This window comes from Arachis ipaensis, chromosome B6 (genome assembly GCF_059453495.1).
Source record: "Arachis ipaensis isolate K30076 ecotype BB chromosome B6, ASM5945349v1, whole genome shotgun sequence".
Taxonomy (NCBI): domain Eukaryota; kingdom Viridiplantae; phylum Streptophyta; class Magnoliopsida; order Fabales; family Fabaceae; genus Arachis; species Arachis ipaensis.
Window position 1 is genome coordinate 38,819,009 of NC_142441.1, and position 21,871 is coordinate 38,840,879.

The window sequence follows — 21,871 nt, forward strand, 5'->3', positions numbered from 1 at the left end:
AATTTAAATCAATACATTAATTAAAATAGAGTGACAATAGTTTTAATTCATAGAATAAATAGAGCTTCTAACCTTAACAAGAAGGTTTAGTTGCTCATGACTCAGAGAGAAAACTAGGGTTTAAAAGTGTGTGAAAACTCGGATGAGAAAGAAGAGAAGAGAAGAAGAGCCCGGGAGGCTAAATCTTTTCTCTTTTATATCTAACTGATGAATCCATATTTGATGATGATCTTTGGTTGAAATTGAATGGATTCTTATCATATAAACTTGCACTTATTCCCTTAAATAGCATGCTTTTGAACTTTCCTCCTAATTTGTGCTTAATTATGAAAACATGCGCTTTTATGCCTAATTTGATTAATTTTATCCCATTTGCCTTCCATTCGATGCCTTGATATTGTTTCTGAGTGATTTCAGATGTATAAGGTAGGAATGGCTTGGAAAGAATGGACGAGGAGCATGCAAATTGGAGGAAGCATGAAGAATCAAAGGAGAAGAGCATAGCAATGTGTGCGTACGCACAGGCCCGCATGCGTACGCACAGCCTCCAGATCAGAGCCACGCGTGCGCATGAGCCGCAACGTGCGCGTCGCGCGTCCATTCGAGCATCGCCTAGTGTGCGTGCGCACACCTTCCCGTGCGTACGCACAGGAAGAGATTTTGGCAGAGTGTGCGTGCACACGCGTCTGTGCGTACGCACAGGTGGCCGCACATGCCTTCATTAAAATAGCATGTGACTCGTGATTTTGGTGGATTGGAGGCCCATTTCTGAAGCCATTTAGCTCAAAATGAAGGAAAAAATGAAGGAGGAACATAGCATATCATTAGGGTAGCTTAGGAGTAGTAGTAGGAAGCTTTTAGTATAGTTTTTCTCTAAGTTTTTCATCATCTCTATTAGGGTTTATACTAGGGTTTTACATTCAAGTGCCATTTCCATTTTTGATCTAGGATTTTGCTAGCTTCTTGATAAATCCCATTTTAGGATATATCTTGTGGTTAATTTAGTAGATTTTATCCACTATTCTCACACTTATTCATAGAATTCGCATGTTTTACATTTTCCTTCCTAATTTTGTGTCATGATTGAAAACATGCTTCTTTGGCCTTAAATTTGCAAATTTTAATCCTCTCTTATTACCATTCGATGCTGTGATATATTTGTTAAGTGTTCTCAGGGTTTATAGGGCAGGAATGGCCTAGAGAATGGAAAGGAAGCATATAAAAGTGGAAGAAATACAAGAAATTGAAGGAATTGCTAAGCTGTCAATCCTGACCTCTTTGTACTAAATCGATCATAACTTGAGCTACAGAGGTCCGAATGAGGCGGTTCTAGTTGTGTTGGAAAGCTAACATTCAGGGCTTCAAAATGATATGAAATTTGCTATAGTTGCCATGCAGTTAGGTGATGCGCACGCGTAAATCACTCGTACGCGTGACATTGCAAAAGTTCAGCGACGCGTACACGTGGGCGACGCGTACGCGTGACAGAGCCACGTGTTGCACGTATCAGAAAACACTGGAGTTGATTTTTGGGCTGTTTTTGGCCTAGTTTCAAGCCCGAAAACACTGATTAGAGACTGCAAAGTGAAGGAATCAATCATTCAACATTCATTTACATAATTTTAGGTTTGAGATGTAGTTTTCTTGGGAGAGAGGCTCTTTCCTCTCTAGGTTTTAGGGTTCTTAGTTTTATTCCTTTTCAATTTCTGAATTCTATCTTATTTCAATTTAGTTTCTCTTCTACTTTTAATTGTTCTAGCATTCTAGTTTATTTATTCCCCTTATTGATTACTTTATGTTGCCAATTTAGTTTATGAATTCTCATGTTAGATTTGATTTCCCTTTTAATGCAATTTGAGGTATTTCGTGTTTATTGCTTCTTTCTTTATTTATTATCATTGATGCTTGCAATTGTTAGTTTTAGATTTTACATTCTCTATTGTTTTTCTATGCTTTTATTTTGCGCCCACCAAGTGTTTGATAAAATGCTTGGGTGGGTTTTAATTTAGCTTTTTACATTCTTAACTTGGATTGATTATTTGGAGACTCTTGAATTATCAAAAGTCTTTTGTTGATTGGTGTTTGAAAGTTGCTGCTTGACTTAAACTTCACTAACTCTAATCTTGGATTAGGACTTGCGAACTCAAGTTGAATCTCTCACTTGACTTACCTTCAATTGATAGAGGTTAACTAAGTGAGAGCAAAAGGCAATTACCATCACAAGTGACTATGATAATGAGGATAGGAATTCTGATTATCAATACTTGCTAGGACTTTTCTTAATTATTAGTTTATTTTCCTTGTCATTTATATTCCTTGTCCAACATTTAAAAACCCAAAAATATACTATCTCATAACCAATTATAAGTACACTTTCCTGCAATTCCTTGAGAGACGACCCGAGGTTTAATACTTCAGTTAATTTTATTGGGTTTGCTTAAGTGTCAAACAAATTAAATTTGATTGAGGTTTAATTGCCGATTTAGATCTATATTTACAACGCGATTATTTTTGTGAATTCTTTACCGATGATTTTTTCCCGTCAATTTTTGGCGCCGTTGTCTGGGAGTTGCAACAGTGTGCCTTATTATTGGTTATTGTGAATATTGTGAATACATTTGTTTTTTCATTTCTTTGTTAGTTGTTTCTAGTTCTAGGAGTTTAGTTTCATTATTCCTTATTAGTTTTTGTTTTTATTTTCTCTTGATACTATGAATTCTCAGCCGTTTAGCTATGAGTTTGGTTACAATCATGTTGTAGGAAGAGGAGATTACAATGAAAGCTTGCATCAAGGATGGGACAATCAAAGATGGGAGGAGCCACAAGGATTTGATCAACCCTTTTGGCAACAACCTCCACCTACTTACTATGAGCAAGAGTCATTCCAAGGTGCATACCAAGACAATGGATATGGAGTACCCCCTAGTAGTTACCAACAAGCCCCACCATATACCTATGAACCACCTCCTCCACATAGCTTTGAACCACCATACTCACAAGCCCCCTACTACCAAACACCTTCATATGATTCTAACCCTAATCCACCATACCAACCACCCTATGAGCCATATGAACCATACATAGAGCCACCCCAATTCCAACCCAATTACTCCCAAGAACCACCACCTTCATATACACCATGTCCATATCCATCAATCCAGGAGCCATAAGATCCTAATTATGTTAGCCAAGTGGAACAAGAGTCAGAGGATCATCTTAAGGAAGCAATGGATCGACTTCAAGCAACCATCCGTCAAGAGTTTGACCCATGTGAGAACCAAGGACTGAAGTGTGTTGTGCAACAAGTGGAAAAGATGGTGAGTGTTGAACCGCCACAACCTTATTATGATGAACCACCCTCTCATCATGAACCTTTTCTCCCAAGCAATGAACCCTCATATCCATTCCAATCTTCAATGGGTGACACTCTAAGTGTTCTTCTTCAAGAGCAAAGAGAGATGCAAAGGACGACACAAGAATTCATAGCTACCTTGACTGAGGTAGTGGGTAATTTAGTCTCTCTACATGTCAACACTCAAAGCACTCCCATGGCTACATGTGGAAAATCAATAGAAGAGCATAGCATGAAGGAGACACTAGAAACTCCGGTGGACAATGAGGAACATGACTTCATATTGGAACAAGTGGAGGAAGCCGTAATAGTCGAAGAGGAAGAAGTGGTTGAAGACTTACGAGATGCCGAACCTCCATGGGAATCAAGAGTTATAGAGTATTTCTCCAAGAAGATTGAAATTGATGTCAAAGAGGCTAGTGCACAACCTCCATGGCATATTCCCTATGAAGAATTGGATGGAATAGTTCAAGAAGTAAGTTCCCTTGGTGATGAAATTGAAGAACCTTCTCCCGATGAAATTGAAAGCAACATTGAGGTAGTTTTCTCTCAACCTCATGGTTATGATTTGAATGACAGAGAAGAGTTTGATAAATTCGGTGAGGAAGAGCTTGAAAGTGAAGAATTTCTTCAGAAGGTGGCAGTCCTTCGGAAAGGATGGACGGGAGTTGAACATGCTTTGTCAAGATCGTTGGAAACTTCTCTACCTAGGTTGCCATCTACTCCTTCATTTGAGTGGGTAAAACTTATCTCTATTCGCCTTCCTATCCCACTTGAGTATGGTACTCTTGAAACGGACGGCCAACTTAGGAAGCTTTGTGGAATTAACCGTAAGAGAATGATGTTTAGTGGTTGGAGTTGCAAATCAAGGTTCGTTAAGGTTGAGACTTCAAGAGCTAGATGCAAAGGTGGGACTAGTGAACATTTGGTTGGATCTAAGAGAAGAGTTTGGTACTTCATTGAGAATTCAGACTACTTGCCACCAGGTTGGAACAAAGATGATCAACTTCAAGATGGGTGTAGAAACAAGATTTGCGATCCAGGCATACAAGAGGATCAACTTTGGGAACTCAAAGCTTGTGGAGAACTTCATCACGGCTTGGTGAATTTATTTGGAGATGTTAAAGCTTATTGGAAGTCCAAGCACTGGTGGGAGTTTCAAGATGAGTTTAAGCACAAGCCACTATGACAAGGAGCTCACCAAATGTCCAACTTAAGGACTTTAACTAAAAGTGCAAGGTGGGAGACACCCCACCATAGTAAATTATTTCTAGCTTCCCTTTTATTTATATTGGTAATAAGCTAGATTTTTATTTTTGTTTTTAGATATGTTTATTTCGTTTAATTCATGGTTTAGTTGTCTTAAAAAAAAGCTACGATCGACGCGTAAGGGTCGATGATGCGCATGCGTCACATGCAGGTTCGCAATATTAATAAAATGAACAGAGAGTTACGATGGAGACGCGCGGGAGGGGTGCCAGGCGCACAGGCCACCCCATGCGTATGCGTCTCTTGCGTTTTCCGCCATCCACGCATAAGCGTCAGCGACGCGTACGCATGGGCATAAAAATCGGCGTGAAAGAGTGAATTGAACAGAGAGTTGTGCAGCCATGGTGCTGGAGTTGTGTGAGTAGTCATGCGTACGCGTGACCGACGCTCATGCATCAGAATGCATTTTTCGCCATCCACGTGCACGCGTGGGCGACGCTTACGCGTCGCATGGCTACTTCAGTTTTCACGCATACGCGTGATGCACGCGCGTACATCGTGCCCTGTTTTTCATTCCCTTCTCCTTTCTTCTATCCTCTCTCCTTCTTTCTTCCTCCTTTCTCACTTTCTTCTTCTTCATTTCTTTAACTTCTCATCCTTATTCTCTTTCATTCTATTTTCCTTATTGCATTTGCATACCTTCACTCATTGCATTTTAATTTTGTGCATGTTTTTATTTTCTTTTCTAAATTTGATACTTTTTCTTCGGTGTTGAATTTTCTTGCTCAACTGTTGAATATCTCTCTTCCCCTTTGTTGCAATTTTTGCACTATTGATATCCCATGTGCTTCTACTATTTTCTCATTTGCATGTTGTAGCTACCATGTAATTGAGACCCTCATTATTGGGCATTAACCCATCCATACTTTATTTGTTTTCTTATCTTTATTTCTGGGTTACATTTCTTCTTTTTCCTCTTCTTTCAGGATAGCCACCGAGAAGGGAAAGGAAAAGCTTCTCAATGGGACGACAGACAAGTCCATCTGCACAATCTTTGGAGAAAAGCATCAGTGTAGCAACCCGTCCACTTGCACATCTCAGCATGCACTGAGGACGGTGCAATCTTTAAGTGTGGGGAGGTCGATATTGACTTCCGTGGGTTAGTTATTTTCTTCTCAACACCAATGTTTTATTTTCTTGTTAGTTCATTATTGCATTTGCATGTTTGATTGCATGTTTGCTTGATTTTGTGCATATTTTACTACTACTGGGTTGAAGTGATGGAGTTTTTTTCAAGAAACTTTTTATAGCATTTCACTAATTTGAATTAAAATTTTTGTTAAACTTTCTTGAAGAAATTTATTTTGGAACATGGTTTAGAGCTAGAACACAAAAACCAATGAGATTTTGAGCCTATTCGATTGGTTGCATTTTATCAACCAATATTTTAATTTTGGTGTGTGTTGTTCTCTCTAAAATTGTGATCTTTGTCTTGCTTAATTCTATATTTCCATTGTTTGATGTATGCATGCACTTACATGATTGAGGCCTTGTTTCACTGAGCTTACATACCCATATGGCCTTAACCTTTTCATTATCCTTTGTAAACTAATGTTGAGCCTTTTAACCCCATTTATTCTTTACTTTAGCTCATCAATAACTCTAAGCGGAAAACAATAATGTCCTTAATTTGAATCCTTGATTAGCTTAGACTAGTGAGGGTGTTCATGATTTAAGTGTGGGAAAGTTGGATTTGAAAATATTTGGTTTGAGAATTGGGTGTTGTATATTCTTGTGAAAATGTGCAAAATAATAGTTGAGCACATATTATTGTATTCAATAATTTAATCATATGCATTGAGAAAAATAAAAGAAAAAAAAAGAAAAATAAAAAGAAAAAAGAGAAAAAGAAAAGAAAAAAAAAGAGCAAACAATAAAAAGGGGACAAAATGCTCCAAAGTAAATGTTGTTAGCAATGCATATGAGTTGTACTCAAATTGGGATGCATGAATATGTGGTAAACATAGTTAATGGATAGTTAGGTTTTGTATTCTGATTACATGGATTGGCTTAAGTTAGGTGGAAAGTTTAAGTTAATTAAGGATTCAGATTTTAGTCCACTTAGCTAAATACAATCCTACCTTGACCCTAACCCCACTACAACCCATGAAAGACCTCTTGATATGTGTATTTGTGCATCAAATTATTTGTTGATTGGTAGAAGAAGATCAAGCCTTAGAAAGAAGGGTTAGTAGAGAATTGAGAGAATCGAACCTTAAACACTTGAGTAATTAGAGTGTATACAATTCCGGTGAGGGTTCGATGCTCGATTCTTTGTTCCCGGCTTTCATGAGCGATTTTCTTCTGCAAGTCTACTTGTACTTTATTTTGAGATTTGGATTAGTGGAAACTAGCTTATATTTATTCTTGGAGAATCTATTTACTTTTAAACTAAGTAGGAAAGAGCATTTTGCATTTAGTTGCATTCATATAGATAGGTTGCATTTCATAAGTTTTATCATTCCTCTTCACTCCTTTATAGCTTCTCTTGAGCTTATCATGAGGACATGCTAATGTTTAAGTGTGGGGAGATTGATAAACCCCATTTTTAGGGTTTATCTTGTGCTTAATTTAGTAGATTTTATCCACTATTCTCACACTTATTCATAGAATTCGCATGTTTTACATTTTCCTTCCTAATTTTGTGTCATGATTGAAAACGTGCTTCATTGGTCTTAAATTTACTAATTTTAATCCTCTCTTATTACCATTCGATGTCGTGATATGTTTGTTAAGTGTTCTCAGGGTTTATAGGGCAGGAATGGCTTAGAGGATGGAAAGGAAGCATGTAAAAGTGGAAGGAGTACAACAAAATTGAAGGAATTGCTAAGCTGTCAATCCTGACCTCTTCGTACTAAATCGATCATAACTTGTGCTATAGATGTCCGAATGAGGCGGTTCTAGTTGCGTTTGAAAGATAACATTCGGGGCTTCAAAATGATATGCAATTTACCATAGTTGCCATGCAGTTAGGTGATGCGCACGCGTGGATCACGCGTACGCGTGACCTTGCGATAGTTCAGCGACACGTACGCGTGGGCGACACGTACGCGTGACAGAGCCACGTGCTGCACGTATCAAAAAACGCTGAGGGCAATTTCTGAGCTATTTTTGGCCCAGTTTCAAGCCCGAAAACACTGATTAGAGACTACAGAGTGAAGGAATCAATCATTCAACATTCATTCACATAATTTTAGGTTTGTGATGTAGTTTTCTAGGGAGAGAGGCTCTCTCCTCTCTCTAGGTTTTAGGGTTCTTAGTTTTATTTCTTTTCAATTTCTGAATTCTATCTTATTTCAATTTAGTTTCTCTTCTACTTTTAATTGTTCTAGCATTCTAGTTTATTTATTCCCCTTATTGATTACTTTATGTTGCCACTTTAGTTTATGAAATCTCATGTTAGATTTGATTTCCCTTTTAATGCAATTTGAGGTATTTCATGTTTATTGCTTCTTCCTTTTTTGTTATCATCGATGCTTGCAATTGTTGGGTTTAGATTTTATATTCTCTATTGTTTTTCTATGCTTTTATTTTGCGCCCACCAAGTGTTTGATAAAATGCTTGGATGGATTTTAATTTAGCTTTTTACATTCTTAACTTGGATTGATTATTTGGAGACTCTTGAATTATCAAAAGTCTTTTGTTGATTGGTGTTTGAAGGTTGCTATTTGACTTAAGCTTCACTAACTCTAATCTTTGATTAGGACTTGTGAACTGAAGTTGAATCTCTCACTTGACTTACCTTCAATTGATAGAGGTTAACTAAGTGAGAGCGAAAGGCAATTACCATCACAAGTGACTATGATAATGAGGATAGGAATTCCGATTATCAATCCTTGCTAGGACTTTTCTTAATTATTAGTTTATTTTCATTGTCATTTATATTCCTTGTCCAACATTTAAAAACCCAAAAATATATTATCTCATAACCAATTATAAGTACACTTTCCTGCAATTTCTTGAGAGACGACCCGAGGTTTAATACTTCTTTTAATTTTATTGGGTTTGCTTAAGTGACAAACAAATTAAATTTGATTGAGGTTTAATTGTCGGTTTAGATCTATACTTACAACGTGCTTATTTTTGTGAATTCTTTACCGACGATTTTTCCCCCGTCACTTCCATTGTAAGTATATCTTTGTTACTACACTTTATAGCTACATTGTTCTTACTTTTTCTTATACTTCAAGTTATAGTTCAATTTTACTTCTCTCTTGAAATTTCAATTTCTTGTTGATGAATTTGATGATTGATGATTGTTATATGCTTTCTTGAGTTGCTATTGTTGATTGAGATCATTTGTTGTTTTTAGTTTTAAGCATTTTCTCATTTTCCCATGTTTAGTGTTTTTGCCCACCAAGTGTTTGACAAAATGTCAATTATGATTTTGGGCTAGTTTTCTATCTCTTGGCTTGGGGAAAGTGAGCAATTGGGTTCCTAGAGTTGGAATGTCCAACATTTAGTGTCAATTCTTGGATTGTTAATTGTTCTTGTTCCCACTAAAGCTAATTTGTTGCTAAGGCAATTAGCAAGTAATTTAGGATTTGTGGGTTAAGAACACTTATGCTCATTTAACTTACTCTCCGATGTGAGGGTTGATCAAGTGAGATTAATCATTTCTAATTGTCATAGTTGTGGTTCTAACAAGGAAAGAACCCTTAGCTCATTCCAAGCCAAGACACCTTTTATGCTTTAAATTCTTCATACACATTTACATTGACTCCTATATACCTTACTTGTCTATATTGCATAGTTAGTTCGTTATTTCCTTTATTAGTTCGTTTATCACAATTTTGCATGTTCTTTTATTACTTTATATATTTATCTCTTAATTTATGACCCCATGAGCATCACAACCAAAATTGTACACTCATTGGTCTCAAGTGTCATTGGGAGACGAAATTGTGATATCCAGGCTCGAACAATCCCTGGCAACGTGAGCAACTTGGTACGCGTAATCGTGATTACACTTTAATTATGTAAAATTCATGGCTCTTTCTTTCCTTGGTAATGGCGCCAAGAACATGGTGCCAATACCATGGTTCACAACTTCGATACAACTAACCAGCAAGTGCACTGGGTCGTCCAAGTAATACCTTACGTGAGTAAGGGTCGAATCCTACGGAGATTGTTGGTATGAAGCAAGCTATGGTCACCTTGTAAATCTCAGTCAGGCAGATATAAAGTGATAATGGTGTTTTCGAATAATAAATAAAAGAAGGGATAGAAATACTTATGTAATTCATTGGTAGGAATTTCAGATAAGCGAACGGAGATGCTTTTCATTCCTCTGAACCTCTGCTTTCCTGCTATCTTTATCCAATCAGTCTTACTCCTTTCCATGGCTGGCTTTATGTGATACATCACCACTGTCAATGGCTACTTTCGGTCATCTCTCGGGAAAATGATCCAATGCCCTGTCACGGCACGGCTAATCGTCTGGAGGAATCACCCTTGCCAATGGCTTCATCTTATCCTCTCAGTGAATAATATGCTCACGCACCCTGTCACGGCACGGCTATTCATCTGTCGGTTCTCGATCATGCTGGAATAGGATTTACTATCCTTTTGTGTCTGTCACTAACGCCCTGCAATCGCGAGTTCGGAGCTCGTCACAGTCATTCAATCATTGAATCCTACTCGGAATACCACAGACAAGGTTTAGACTTTCCGGATTCTCTTGAATGCCGCCATCATTCTAGCTTATGCCACGAAGATTCTGGTTAGGAGATCTAAGAGATATTCATTCTAGCTTATTTCATGTAGAACGGAAGTGTTTGTCAGGCACGTGTTCATAGGGGAGAATGGTGATGAGCGTCACACATAATCATCACCTTCATCACGTTCTTGGGTGCGAATGGATATCTTAGAAGCGAAATAAGATGAATTGAATAGAAAACAGAAGTACTTTGCATTAATCTTTGAGGAACAGCAGAGCTCCACACCTTAATCTATGGAGTGTAGAAACTCTACCGTTGAAAATACATAAGTGAAAGGTCCAGGCATGGCCGAGATGGCCAGCCCCCTAAACGTGATCTAGGATAGCATACAGCTGATCAAAGATAATCCAAAGATGTCTAATACAATAGTAAAGGGTCCTATTTATAATAAACTAGTCACTAGGGTTTACATGAGTAAGTAATTGATGCATAAATCCACTTCCTGGGCCCACTTGGTGTGTGTTTGGGCTGACCCTAAGTGTTGCACGTGCAGAGGCTATTTGTAGAGTTGAACGCCAGTATTTGTGCCAGTTTGGGCGTTCAACTCTGGTTTTGGATCCTTTTATGGTGCTGGACGCCAGATTTGGGTAGAAAGCTGGCGTTGAACGCCAGTTTACGTCATCTATTCTTGACCAAATTATGGACTATTATATATTTCGGGAAAGCCCTAGATGTCTACTTTCCAACGCAATTGGAAGCGCGCTATTTCAAGTTCTGTAGCTCCAGAAAATCCACTTTGAGTGCAGGGAGGTCAGAATCCAACAGCATCAGCAGTCCTTCTTCAACCTCTGAATCTGATTTCTTCTCAAGTCCCTCAATTTCAGTCAGAAAATACCTGAAATCACAGAAAAACACACAAACTCATAGTAAAGTCCAGAAATGTGAATTTAACTTAAAAACTAATGAAAACATCCCTAAAAGTAACTAGATCCTACTAAAAACATACTAAAAACAATGTCAAAAAGTGTATAAATTATCCGCTCATCACAACACCAAACTTAAATTGTTGGTTGTCCCCAAGCAACTAAAAATCAGATAGGATAAAAAGAAGAGAATATACTATAAATTCCAAACTATCAATGAAACATAGCTTCAATCATATGAGCGGAACTTATAGCTTTTTGCCTCTTGAATAGTTTTGGCATCTCACTTTATCCATTGAAGTTTAGAATGATTGGCATCTATAGGAACTTATGATTTCAAATAGTGTTTTTGACTCTCCTAGTTCAGTATGATGATTCTTGAACACAGCTTCTTTATGAGTCTTGGCCGTGGCCCTAAGCACTTTGTTTTCCAGTATTACCACCGGATACATAAATGCCACAGACACATAATTGGGTGAACCTTTTCAGATTGTGACTCAGCTTTGCTAAAGTCCCCAATTAGAGGTGTCCAGGGTTCTTAAGCACACTCTTTGTTTTTGCTTTGGACCTTGACTTTAACCGCTCAGTCTCAAGTTTTCACTTGACACCTACACGCCACAAGCACATGGTTAGGGACAGCTTGGTTTAGCCACTTAGACCAGGATTTTATTCCTTTAGGCCCTCCTATCCACTGATGCTCAAAGCCTTGGGATCCTTTTTATTTCCCTTGCCTTTTGGTTTTAAGGGTTATTGGCTTTTTCTGCTTGCTTTTTCTTTTTTTTTTTTTTTTTTGCAAGCTTTGTTTTTTTTTTTGCTGCTTTTTCTTGCTTCAAGAATCATTTTTATGATTTTTCAGATTATCAAATAACATGTCTCCTAGTCATCATTCTTTCAAGAGCCAACATATTTAACATTCTTAAACAACAACTTCAAAAGACATATGCTCTGTTCAAGCATACATTCAGAAAACAAGAAGCATTGTCACCACATCAATATAATTAAGCTAAGTTCAAGGATAAATTCGAAACTCATGTACTTCTTGTTCTTTTGAATTTAAAACAGTTTTTATTTTAAGAGAGGTGATGGATTCATAGGACATTCATAACTTTTAGACATAGTTACTAACTACTAATGATCATGTAATGAAGACACAAACATAGGTAAGCACATAACATAGAAATGAAAAACAGAAGAAATAAGAACAAGGAATGAATCCACCTTAGTGATGGTGGCGTTTCCTTCTTGAGGAACCAATGATGTCCTTGAGCTCTTCTATGTCTCTTCCTTGTCTTTGTTGCTCCTCCTTCATTGCTTTTAGATCTTTTCTGATTTCATGAAGGATGATGGAGTGCTCTTGATGTTCCACCCTTAGTTGCTTCCAATAATTGTGTGGAAGAAAATGTATCCCCTGAGGTATCTCAGGGATCTCTTGATTTGCAGTCAAATGTTCTACTACTGAGATATAGACCCTTGATGGAAGCTTTTGTCTTCCCTTTCCTCTTTCTAGAGGTTTCTCTGGCCTTAGGTGCCATCAATGGTTATGGAAAAAACAAAAAAGCTTATGCTTTTACCACACCAAACTTAGAATGTTGCTCGCCCTCGAGCAAAAGAAGAAAGAATAGAAGAAGAAGAAGATATGGAGGAGATGGAGGGATCTGTGTATGGATGTGAGTGGTGAATGGAGAACAGAAGGGATGGTCATGAATGGAGAGAGAGAGTGAGGTGGGTGGGGATCCTGTAGGATTCACAGATCCTGAGATGATCCTGTGGTGTCCACAGATCTTGAGGTGATCCTGTGGGGTCCACAGATCACGAGGTGTCAAGGATTTACATCCCTGCACCCATTAGGCATGTAAAATGCCCTTGCACACAACTCTGGGCGTTCAGCGCCAGGTTGGTGGCCATTTTGGGCGTTCAACGTCCATTTGCTGCCATTTCTGGCGTTGAACGCCAGAACCATGCTTGTTCTGGGCGTTCAGCGCCAGAACCATGCTCTGTTCTGGCGTTGAACGCCAGGCAGATGCTCCTCCAGGGTGTGATTTTTTTTTCTGCTGTTTTTGATTCCGTTTTCAATTTTTCTATTTATTTTGTGACTCCACATGATCATGAACCTAAAAAAACATGAAAAACAATAAAAATAAGAATTAGATAAACATTGGGTTGCCTCCCAACAAGCGCTTCTTTAATCTCAATAGCTTGACAGTGGGCTCTCATGGAGCCTCACAGATGTGCAGAGCTTTGTTGAGACTCTCCAACACCAAACTTAGAGTTTGGATATGGGAGTTCAACACTAAACTTAGAGTTTGGTTGTGGCCTCCCAACACCAAACTTAGAGTTTGACTGTGGGGGCTCTGGTTGACTCTGCTTTGAGAGAAGCTTTTTCTGCTTCCTCTCCATGGTTGCAGAGGGAGATCCTTGAGTTTTTAACACAAGGGAGTCCTCATTCCATTGAAAGACTATTTCACCTCTGTCAACATCAATCACAGCTCTTGCTGTAGCCAGGAAAGGTCTTACTAGGATGATAGATTCATCCTCTTCCTTTCCAGTATCCAGGACTATGAAATCAGTAGGTATGTAAAGGCCCTCAACCTTTACTAATACATCTTCTACTTGTCCATAAGCCTGTTTTCTTGAGCTGTCTGCCATCTCTAGTGAGATTTTAGCAGCTTGCACCCCATAGATTCCCAGTTTCTCTATTACAGAGAGGGGCATGAGGTTTATTCCTGAACCAAGGTCACACAGAGCCTTAAAGATCATGGTGCCTATAGTACAAGGTATTATGAACTTTCCAGGATCCTGTCTCTTCTGAGGCAATGTCAGTTGATCCAGATCACTTAGTTCATTGATGAACAAGGGAGGTTCAACTTCCCAAGCATTAATGCCAAATAATTTGGCATTCAGCTTCATGATTGCACCAAGAAACTTGGCAGTTTGCTCTTCAGTAACATCCTCATTCTCTTCAGAAGAGGAATACTCATCAGAGCTCATGAAGGGCATAAGGAGGTTCAATGGAATCTCTATGGTCTCTAGATGAGCCTTAGAGTCCTTTGGTTCCTCAGAGGGAAGCTCCTTATTGATCACTGGATATCCCAGGAGGTCTTCCTCCTTGGGATTCACGTCCTCCACTCCCCTTGTAGGTTCGGCCATGGTGCTTATGTCAATGGCCTTGCACTCTCCTTTTGGATTCTCTTCTGTATTGCTTGGGAGAGTACTGGGAGGGATTTTAGTGATCCTTTTACTCAGTTGGCCCACTTGTGCTTCCAAATTTCTAATGGAAGATCTTGTTTCATTCATGAAACTTACAGTGGCCTTGGATAGATCAGAGACTAGATTTGCTAAATTAGAAGCATTTTGTTCAGTGTTCTCTGTCTGTTGCTGAGTGGATGATGGAAAAGGTTTATTATTGTTAAACCTGTTTCTTCCACCATTATTAAAGCCTTGTTGAGGCTTTTGATCCTTCCATGAGAAATTTGGATGATTTCTCCATGATGAGTTATAGGTGTTTCCATAAGGTTCACCTAAGTAATTCACCTCTGCTATTGCAGGGTTCTCAGGATCATAAGCTTCTTCTTCATAAGAAGCCTCGTGAGTACTATTGGAAGCGGCTTGCATTCCATACAGACTCTGAGAGATCATATTGACTTGCTGAGTCAATATTTTATTCTGAGCCAATATGGCATTCAGAGTATCAACTTCAAGAACTCCATTCTTCATAGGCGTCCCATTATTCACAGGATTCCTTTCAGAAGTGTACATGAACTGGTTATTAGCAACCATGTCAATGAGTTCTTGAGCTTCTGCAGGCGTTTTCTTTAGGTGAATGGATCCACCTGCAGAAGTGTCCAGTGACATCTTTGATAGCTCAGATAAACCATCATAGAATATATCCAGGATGGTCCATTCTGAAAGCATGTCAGAAGGACACTTTTTGGTCAACTGTTTGTATCTTTCCCAAGCTTCATAGAGGGATTCACCTTCTTTCTGTCTGAAGGTTTGAACATCAGCTCTAAGCTTGCTCAGCTTTTGAGGAGGAAAGTACTTGGCTAAGAAAGCCGTGACCAGCTTATCCCAAGAGTTCAGGCTGTCTTTGGGTTGAGAATCCAACCACATTCTAGCTCTGTCTCTTACAGCAAAGGGGAAAAGCATGAGCCTGTAGACTTCAGGATCTACTCCATTAGTCTTAACAGTATCACATATCTGCAAGAATTCAGTTAAGAACTGAAAAGGATCTTCAGATGGAAGTCCATGAAACTTGCAGTTCTGCTGCATCAGAGAAACTAATTGAGGTTTCAGCTCAAAGTTGTTTGCTCCAATGGCAGGAATGGAGATGCTTCTTCCATGTAAATTGGAATTAGGTGCAGTAAAGTCACCAAGCATCTTCCTTACATTATTATTATTTTCGGCTGCCATCTCCTTTTCCTGTTCGAAAATTTCTGAAAGGTTTTCTCTGGATTGTTGTAATTTAGCTTCTCTTAATTTTCTCTTCAGAGTCCTTTCAGGTTCTGGATCTGCTTCCACAAGAATGTTCTTATCCTTGCTCCTGCTCATATGACAAAGAAGAAGGCACAGAAAAATAATAATAATAATAGAGATCCTTTATACCACAGTATAGGGATCCCTGTGTGAGTAGAAGAAAAGAGGGGGAGACAAAGAATGTAATATAATGAAAGAAACACAACTGTGAGGAGGCTAGAGATGTGAGATGAGATGTTAGGATATGAATGAATAAATAGAATAAGATGGGAGAGGGAGAATTTTCGAAAATATTTTTGAAAAAGAGTTAGTGATTTTCGAAAATGGTTTTTGAAAACTGTTAGTAATTTTCGAAATTTTTTTTTTGAAATAAAAAATAAAAAAATATAAAAATAAAAATAAAAATAATTAGTTAATTAAAAAGAAATTTTGAAAAAGAGGGAAGATATTTTCGAAAATTAGAGAGAGAGAGTTAGTTAGGTAGTTTTGAAAAAGTTAAGAAACAAACAAAAAGTTAATTAGTTAGTTGAAACAAATTTTGAAAAGATAGGAAGTTAGGAAGTTAGAGAAGATATTTTGAAATCAAATTTTTGAAAAAGATAACATGAGAAGATATTTTTGAAAAGATATGATAGAAATTAGTTTTTGAAAAAGATTTGATTTTTAAAATCTCAATTAATGACTTGATTCACAAGAAATCACAAGATATGATTCCAGAACTTAAAGTTTGAATCTTTCTTAACAAGTAAGTAACAAACTTCAAATTTTTGAATCAAAACATTAATTGATTATGTTATTTTCGAAAATTATGATATAAAATAAGAAAAAGATTTTTGAAAATTATTTTTGGAATTTTTGAAAATAACCAAGAATTTTGAAAAAGATTTGATTTTTGAAAAAGATTTTGAAAAAGATAAGATTTTCAAATTGAAAATTTGATTTGACTCATGAGAAACAACTTGATTTTAAAAATTTTTGAAAAAGTCAACTCAAATTTTCGAATTTGATGAGAGAAAAAGGGAAAGATATTTTTTTGATTTTTGAATTTTTATGATGCAAGAGAAAAACACTAAAAAGATGTAATGCATGAAATTTTTAGATAAAAACAATGAATGCGTGCAAGAATGCTATGAATGTCAAGATGAACACCAAGAACACTATGAATGTCAAGATGAACATCATAGACATAATTTTGAAAAATTTTTTAATGCAAAGAAAACATGCAAGACACCAAACTTAGAATTCTTTAATGCTTACGCACTAAGAATTCAAGAATGCATATGATAAACATGAAAAGACACAAAACAAAAAATCATCAAGATCAAACAAGAAGACTTACCAAGAACAACTTGAAGATCATGAAGAACACTATGAATGCATGGTATTTTCGAAAAAATGCAAGATGCATATGCAATTGACACCAACTTATAACATGACTCAAGACTCAAACAAGAAACACAAAAATATTTTTGATTTTTTTTATTTTCTAATTTTTTTGGTATTTTTCGAAAATTATATGAAAAAGAAAAAAAAATAAGGATTCCAAAATTTTTAATATGAATTCCAGGAATCTTGCATTCTTAGTCTAAAGCTTCAGTCCAGGAATTAGACATGGCTCACTAGCCAGCCAAGCTTTCAATGAAAGCTCCAGTCCAAAACACTAGACATGGCCAATGGCCAGCCAAGCTTCAGCATGTAGATTCAGACATGTAACAGTTGATTCTTCATCCAATTTCATGAACTGATCTTTTGGAAGCCTTAGTCCAAAAGAATTTAGACATGGCTTTACAGCCAGCCAGGCTTCACATGCTTCATGAAACACTAGAATTCATTTTAAAAATTTTGAATAAATTTTTTTTTGAAAATAGTTTTATTTTTTTCGAAAACAAAAGAAAAGTTTTTGAAAAGTTTTTTTTTTTTGAAAAATTTTTGAAAATAAAATAAAAAGAAAATTACCTAATCTGAGCAACACGATGAACCGTCAGTTGTCCAAACTCGAACAATCCCCGGCAACGGCGCCAAAAACTTGGTGCACGAAATTGTGATATCCAGGCTCGAACAATCCCTGGCAACGTGAGCAACTTGGTACGCGTAATCGTGATTACACTTTAATTATGTAAAATTCATGGCTCTTTCTTTCCCTGGTAATGGCGCCAAGAACATGGTGCCAATACCATGGTTCACAACTTCGATACAACTAACCAGCAAGTGCACTGGGTCGTCCAAGTAATACCTTACGTGAGTAAGGGTCGAATCCCACGAAGATTGTTGGTATGAAGCAAGCTATGGTCACCTTGTAAATCTCAGTCAGGCAGATATAAAGTGATAATGGTGTTTTCGAATAATAAATAAAAGAAGGGATAGAAATACTTATGTAATTAATTGGTAGGAATTTCAGATAAGCGAACGGAGATGCTTTTCATTCCTCTGAACCTCTGCTTTCCTGCTATCTTCATCCAATCAGTCTTACTCCTTTCCATGGCTGGCTTTATGTGATACATCACCACTGTCAATGGCTACTTTCGGTCATCTCTCGGGAAAATGATCCAATGCCCTGTCACGGCACGGCTAATCATCTGGAGGCATCACCCTTGCCAATGGCTTCATCTTATCCTCTCAGTGAATAATATGCTCACGCACCCTGTCACGGCACGGCTATTCATCTGTCGGTTCTCGATCATGCTGGAATAGGATTTACTATCCTTTTGCGTCTGTCACTAACGCCCTGCAATTGCGAGTTCGGAGCTCGTCACAGTCATTCAATCATTGAATCCTACTCGGAATACCACAGACAAGGTTTAGACTTTCCGGATTCTCTTGAATGCCGCCATCATTCTAGCTTACGCCACGAAGATTCTGGTTAGGAGATCTAAGAGATATTCATTCTAGCTTATTTCATGTAGAACGGAAGTGTTTGTCAGGCACGTGTTCATAGGGGAGAATGGTGATGAGCGTCACACATAATCATCACCTTCATCACGTTCTTGGGTGTGAATGGATATCTTAGAAGCAAAATAAGATGAGTTGAATAGAAAACAGAAGTACTTTGCATTAATCTTTGAGGAACAGCAGAGCTCCACACCTTAATCTATGGAGTGTAGAAACTCTACCGTTGAAAATACATAAGTGAAAGGTCCAGGCATGGCCGAGATGGCCAGCCCCCTAAACGTGATCTAGGATAGCATACAACTGATCAAAGATAATCCAAAGATGTCTAATACAATAGTAAAGGGTCCTATTTATAATAAACTAGTCACTAGGGTTTACATGAGTAAGTAATTGATGCATAAATCCACTTCCTGGGCCCACTTGGTGTGTGTTTGGGCTGAGCCTGAGTGTTGCACGTGCAGAGGCCATTTGTGGAGTTGAACGCCAGTATTTGTGCCAGTTTGGGCGTTCAACTCTGGTTTTGGATCCTTTTCTGGCGCTGGACGCCAGATTTGGGTAGAAAGCTGGCGTTGAACACCAGTTTACGTCGTCTATTCTTGGCCAAAGTATAAACTATTATATATTTCTGGAAAGCCCTGGATGTCTACTTTCCAACGCAATTAGAAGCGCGCTATTTCGAGTTCTGTAGCTCCAGAAAATCCACTTTGAGTGCAGGGAGGTCAGAATCCAACAGCATCAGCAGTCCTTCTTCAACCTCTAAATCTGATTTCTGCTCAAGTCCCTCAATTTCAGTCAGAAAATACCTGAAATCACAGAAAAACACACAAACTCATAGTAAAGTCCAGAAATGTGAATTTAACATAAAAACTAATGAAAACATCCCTAAAAGTAACTAGATCCTACTAAAAATATACTAAAAACAATGTCAAAAAGTGTATAAATTATCCGCTCATCACGCCTCTATCTAAGTAGTGGTAGTAACTAACATTCTTGTTTGTTTAGTTCTAGGTAAATAAATATAATTAGAGTATATATTCATTTGTTTATTGCTTCTATTAGTATTGTTGGGTTTTATCTTTTCTTTTCATCATGAGTTATCACCCTTTTGGCTTGGAGTCTAGTTGCTATCATGTTGTAGGGAGTAGCAATTCCAACATTGGTTCACATCGAGGTATGGGAGGCCAATTCTAAGGAGGGTCACAAGCAAGCAATTCTTGGCAACAAGGACCCTGGCAAGGACCCTATGATCCTAATGTCCATTAACCTCTCACACCAAGTGGAACACATCATCATTATAATTTTTTTCCATCCATATGTTCATACTCCATACCCTCTACATGATACACAACCATTATACCCTTAAACCCCTTTACCATTTTCACCACCAACTTCTTCTCAACCAACTTACCCATCACCATATTTGGGACACCCTAGCCCTCATTACCTTTCCACTAACATCAATCTCCCTTATGAGGAGCATAAGTTTCAAGCCCTCATCCAAGAACAGCGGGAATTTCAAAGAAAACAAGATAATTGCATGGCAACTCTTGCCGAGGTCTTGTCCCGTCTAACACCTCCCCACTCTACACCTAGTGGTCCACCCTTGCTGCCTCCATGAACTCTAAAGTCAAGCATTGATGCTATAAACCCAAAGGGAGGTGAGCCACTTGAAGAGATAAACTCTCAATCCACTCTTACTATAGAGGAATCCATTAATGGGGGTGAGAACTTAGTTGAGCATGGAAGAGGGGATGAACTTATGGTAGGCAATCACCATGAAATCCAAAAAGGTTCAATTGATGAAGGAAGTTCAAAAAAGGGAGAACTTGAGGATGAAGAAGATAAAAGTACCTCACCAATTCCCCCTGACCAAAAGGATAAGCTACCACACCAAGAAGTAAGGAAAGATTTGAAACCGCTTTCACCCCATGTCAAATATGCATTCCTTGACAAGGAACACAAATTTCTAGTGATAGTGGCAACCGATCTTTCCAATCAAGAGGAGCAACAAATTCTTGAGGTTATCCAGAAGTATAAGAAGGCGATTGGATGGAGCCTGAGTGACATTGTGGGAATAAGCCCTCAAGTGTGCCATCATAGGAGGATTTTCTTGGAAGAAGGTGCTAAGCCGGTCCGACAGCCGCAAAGACGGCTAAACCCCACAATCCTTGATGTATTCAAGAAAGAAGTAACTCACCTGCTGGAAGCAGATATCATCCATCCCATTTCAGACAATGAGTGGGTAAGTCCGGTCCAAGTAGTGCCGAAGAAATCCGGAGTAACCATGGTGAAAACGGAAAGTGGAGAGCTCGTTGCAACCCGGATTCAAAATACTTAGCGAGTGTGTATTGATTACCGCCGGATAAATCAAGCAACACGGAAGGACCATTACCCGTTGCCATTCATGAAGAAATGAAGGATCTGCAAAGCTGTCAACCCTGACTTCTTCGCACTTAATCTATCATAACATGAGCTACAGAAGTCCAAATGAGGTAGTTCTAGTTGCGTTGGAAAGCTAACATCCGAGGCTTCAAAATAATATAAAATTTGCATAGTTGCCTGGCATTTAGGGATGCGTATACGTGCATCACGCATACACGTGGGAAGCTACACGTGACTCACTAAAGGCAACTTGTGGCTAGCGATTTCTGAAGCATTTTGGGCCCAACACAACTCATTTCTGATGCTATTTCATGCAGAATTCAAGCTTGGGCAAGGGGGGAGTACTTAGTTAGTCATGATGAGCCTTTAGTTAGTTACTAGAGAGAGAAGCTCCCTCTTCTCTCTAGAATAAGGTTAGGATTAGGTTAATTTTTCTTAGATCTAGAATTGATTACTTGATTTCATCTTGTTTTCTTTATGATTTCTTGTTCTTACACTTTTATTCTCTTAGTTTGTGATGTTAATTTTACTTTTATGCCTCTTTTATATTTATGAATTCTCATGTTGGATTTGAATCCCTTTTAATGAAATTTAATATTTGATGTTCTTTTGATTGTTCGTTTGAGTTGTGATCTTACTTTCCTTGCAATTAGTAGTTAGTAGATTTTACTATTTCTTGCGATTTGTTATTCTTTCTTTTTATGCCTTCCAAGTGTTTGATGAAATATTTTCTCTAGTTTTTGAGTAGTTTTTTTGACTCTTGGCCTAGGCTAAGGGAATTGAGTGACCTTGAGTTATTAGGTCTCATTGAATCGGTGATTTGAGAACCCTTGGTGGTCAATTTGATAACCATTGACTCTATCCTACTACTAAGTTGATTAGTAGCTAGGATGGGACTTATGGATTGATGTTGATCAAGCCAT

The 21,871-nt window shown here is 38.0% G+C and overlaps 1 non-coding gene across 1 annotated transcript; it reads left to right on the forward strand.

The window, feature by feature from the left end:
• The first annotated feature begins 15,110 nt into the window (after positions 1-15,110).
• Positions 15,111-15,218, forward strand: LOC148555208 (small nucleolar RNA R71). The gene has a single exon (XR_015887285.1). It is a non-coding gene; the product is annotated as a small nucleolar RNA R71 (small nucleolar RNA).
• Positions 15,219-21,871: the final 6,653 nt, after the last annotated feature.